Source organism: Centropristis striata, chromosome 13, assembly GCF_030273125.1.
Source record: "Centropristis striata isolate RG_2023a ecotype Rhode Island chromosome 13, C.striata_1.0, whole genome shotgun sequence".
Classification (NCBI taxonomy): Eukaryota; Metazoa; Chordata; class Actinopteri; order Perciformes; family Serranidae; genus Centropristis; species Centropristis striata.
This window is the reverse complement of record NC_081529.1, coordinates 33,717,628-33,721,843: the sequence shown is the minus strand read 5'-3', so window position 1 is coordinate 33,721,843 and position 4,216 is coordinate 33,717,628. Positions and strand designations below refer to the sequence as shown.

The window sequence follows — 4,216 nt, the reverse complement described above, 5'->3', positions numbered from 1 at the left end:
CCAAATGGGCAAGAGCCGGCCCTGTACAGGTAGATCATTTATACATGACGTAAACTGCCACATACCAGATTTTGACCTATTCTAGGACTGATGGCTGAAGAGTTGTGCACAGCAAGTCATTTCTATCAGCTGTAAAAAGATTTTTCCCTTTTGTTCATAGTCAATTCAATCTTTCTATGAGATCTTTGTTTATTGCCAATTGAGTAATGCTGTTATGTAATTGAATTTGGATCCTAGTTGCTGTTTTTTCTGTGTCTCTGCTCCTGGTTTAAAAAGAGTTTGAGAGCGGTGGTTTGTTCTTGCTGCCCAGTGAGGCCGACGTCCATCAGCGCTCCAGAGCTCCAGGAGGATTTACCCAGCAGCACTTCATGCTGCGTCCTCACTGTCAGCAGCAGGAAACCTTCTCCTCATTCACTGCTCACCTTCTGTCCATCAACCTTTTCTGTGAAGAGAGAGAGAGAGAAGAGTGGCCAGAACAAAAAGCCTGTGAACCAATTAGTGTTCAAGGTCCTTTTAAAAGAAATAAATTGGGTTGTGGTGACATCATCTAAAAGCTGTGAAACTGATTGTAATAAATCTGTTGAATTTGTTACCATTTTTTCTTAATTCTCTCTTGTAAGTTCTTTGTACACAAACACAGATTTGTCAAAGCTATGTCAAAGTTTAAGGTTTTTCTACTTGAATTCAACTATCTTCTTAAGTCTCTCAGAATTGTAAAAGACAAAAAAAAGAACTATTTCTTCAATATTATTGACAGCCTGATGAATGTATAACCTTAATTTCTAATAACTATATGATTTTTTTAATCATTATCAGTGAATGCACAGACTTTATATACTTTGTATTCTCTGCGTGACCAATGTATGTATCTCTTTATTTTCTTTTTTAAATATTTTTTTAGTATTATTTCTCCTGATTTGTTCTTTGTTTCATGACATTTGTTTCTTGAAATCACTTTTTGTCTGACCTCATGATTGTAATGTTTCTTAATTGTCAATATACTCCTGAAATTGAGCCCGATATGCCCTCTGGATGGAAAAAAACTAAGGAAAGATGGCCCACTGGGAGGCTCATCTGAATACTAACTGGTTAAAAGTGCATGTTAAAGGTGCAATGTACTGTTTGTGTGAAAGATGAACTCACCTTTAGGGATGAATGTGAGTGAGCTGCTGAATATTCAGAAGCGTGACAGTCCTTCTCTTGGCCCGTCATACAGGAACTCATGGCCCAGTCCATTACCACACTTCCCACAACAAACCTGGAGTAGATAAACCCAGAAGACTCATTAGCTCACGTATAGCTAGTAGTAGTAACTTTTATTATAACAAACAGTTCAGGTCTTTATTGTCCCTCGAGGAGAAATTTGATTTACAGTAGAGGGCAAAAAGAAAAACACAAGACAACATAAAGAGGACATGGGACATTAATCACATTTACAGCAAACAACCAACCAACCAACCAACCAAAAAATTAAAACTGAAAGTATCAAGTCATTGAAATAGTAGTTTTCTTTTATCTTGGTAAGAAACAAATAATTCACAGTGCACTCTTCTCGGGCCAGTTCATCGTTCATCATTTTTTATCTCTTTTGTAAATTTTTTGTCTTTTTTTGGTCATTTTGTGACCAAAACAAGATGTAAAAAGACACAAAATTACCAAAAAAAGACACAAAAAGACGCAAAATGACCAAATAAAGACATAAAAAAGACACAAAAGACAAGATGGCTGAAAAAGAAACAAAATATGTAAAATCACAAAAAAGACAAAACAAAAAACACCAAAAAAAGACAAAAAAAAGTTCATCGCTGCTTGCAGCTTTAATTTATCTTGTTTTAAGAGTTAATTTCTTTTTTTAACCATTCAACATGATTATTTCTAGATATAACAATATTAATTCAATAAATCTAGTCAAGGTAAATTATCTGTCCATGCAGCAAGATCATTTCCCTCAGATTTACTGTTTTTATCTGGTTTTTAGACTAGACACCTTTTTTGCAGTGTGAGTGGGAGGTTTTCCTAAAGTAGATGACTGTTCAGCTTTTATTATGACAAACATCCAGAGCAGCAGTGATATTTGTACAGAGGTGATCTACCTTCAGGGGTCCCCATGCTTCAGGGTGTTTGGACACACTGTCCTGGTGGATCGTCTCTGAGAAGGCTGGCCACGGAGTAGAGTGCTCGAACTTTGACGTGCTGGAAAATAACTGGTGGCCACATTCAGAACATACATAAATCCCTAAGAGAGGGAAAGTTTATCATTAATGGATTTCTTCTTTCACTACACTGCAAAAAAGGTGTGTCTAAAAACCAGATATAAACACTAAACCTGAGGGAAATGATCTTGCTGCATGGACAGATAATTTACCTTGACAAGATTTCTTAAATTAAGATTATTAAATCTAGAAATAAGCATGTTGAACATTTAAAATAAGAAATGAACTCTTAAAATGAGATACATTAAAGCTGCAAGCAGCGATGAACTGGCCCGAGCAGAGTGACTGATTATTATTAGTTTCTGACCAAGATAAAAAAATCCTTTAGATTTAGAAGTGTTTGATAATTTATCTTGTTTAAGAGTTAATGTCTTTGTTTAGTAGTTTAGTAGTATAGTTTGAGGCTATTTTGTTGGTTTTTGACTCTTCTGCAAATGCAACTTAAATAATGATCACCATGCTGGTATCATCTTTTTCAGCACAACCTCACCTGATTATTATTTTGTCATTTTGACTTACTGGATCAACATTTTGAAACACAAAAAAACACACAAAAACACACACAAAATTACAAAAAACACATAAAAAAGACACACAAAAACACACCAAAAATTACAAAAAACATAAAAAAGACACAAAACACACCAAATATTTACAAAAAACACATAAAAACAAAAACACAAAAAATTACAAAAAACACAAATAAAAATGACACAAAAACATACATAAAACACACACAAGAAACACACCAAAAATGTACAAAAAAACACATAAAAAAACAAAAACACAAACAATTACAAAAAAACACCAAAAAAATGGAAAAAGTAAAAAAAAAAAAAAAAAAAACACAGATAAAAATACCCAAAATCAGTAAACACAAAAGATTGCATTAAAATGTTGAAACGCACACTGCAAAATTTGAAAAATCTCTGCAAAAAAAGTAAAATCATGTTACTACACTTGGTCGTGGTGATTTTTGCCTTTGCTGAAAAAGAGTTGAGGCATTAAATTGGACATGGAAACTTCTGGAAAAGCCAAAACTTTAGAGTCCAGCTCACAGCAGGAATCCATGCTGCTTCGTTTTTTACGTCATGACGTCATGAAGAAGTCGTGCTCCGACGCTTTCGTGGTGTTAAGAAATCTTGTCAAGGTAAATTATCTGTCCATGCAGCAAGATCATTTCCCTCAGATTTAGTGTTTTTATCTGGTTTTTAGGCCTTTTTGCAGTGTACAGTGGGACTTTTCCTGCAGCTTCATGCTACTTTGCTTTCTTTACTCACCAGGTTGGAAGTGATTTTTATATTCTTCTCCGCCAGAGAAAGAGCAATATGACATTTCATCCATTTCTAAAACCAAACGTGATTTCTCTTTGGTTAGTTTAGTCTGTTTGTTTGCACAGAGTGACCCGGTTTGAGCTGGAACAAACCTGCAGGTCCAGATCAAGTGTCAGCAGCTCTGTGCTCCTTGTGTAAGAGCTGATGTTATTCTCACTACTTACACTAGATGGAAGCATTTACATCAATGAGAAGTGGTGTCAATGTTTACTGTTTAGTCAGCCAAAAATGTTTGCTTTTACACTTTACCAATAACTTTTGCTTGAATATTCTCTTCTGTTTTTCTAAATAAATTAGCTAATCTTTTTTTTTTTAATCCATAAAAATGTTCTTAGAATTCTGAGATAAATATCTGGTTAATTCAGAAACAAACGGAGCAATTTTTTTATTTTTTCTCAAGTGAATGCATTACAGTTCTGCACATTGCTGACTGTAGAATTTCATGTTCTATTCATAGGACATGAAGAAAAAAAATATTAGCAACTTTTTTTGCCCATCTTTTTTTTTCACTATAACTATTGAAAAAAAAAGTCAGGTTTTATTTATATATTTATTTATATAAAGTCTATGGTTTTATTACATTTTTTCTCTCTTGAAATTAGGTCTAATTTTTGTATATTTGACTAAAATTGACTAATAATGATGAAAAAAAATATGAAAATTAAATAT

At 33.7% G+C, this 4,216-nt stretch overlaps 1 pseudogene; it reads right to left on the bottom strand.

Moving 5' to 3' along the window:
* Positions 1–257: 257 nt before the first annotated feature.
* LOC131983801 (methionine-R-sulfoxide reductase B1-A-like) lies at positions 258–3,649 on the bottom strand (annotated as a pseudogene).
* Positions 3,650–4,216: the final 567 nt, after the last annotated feature.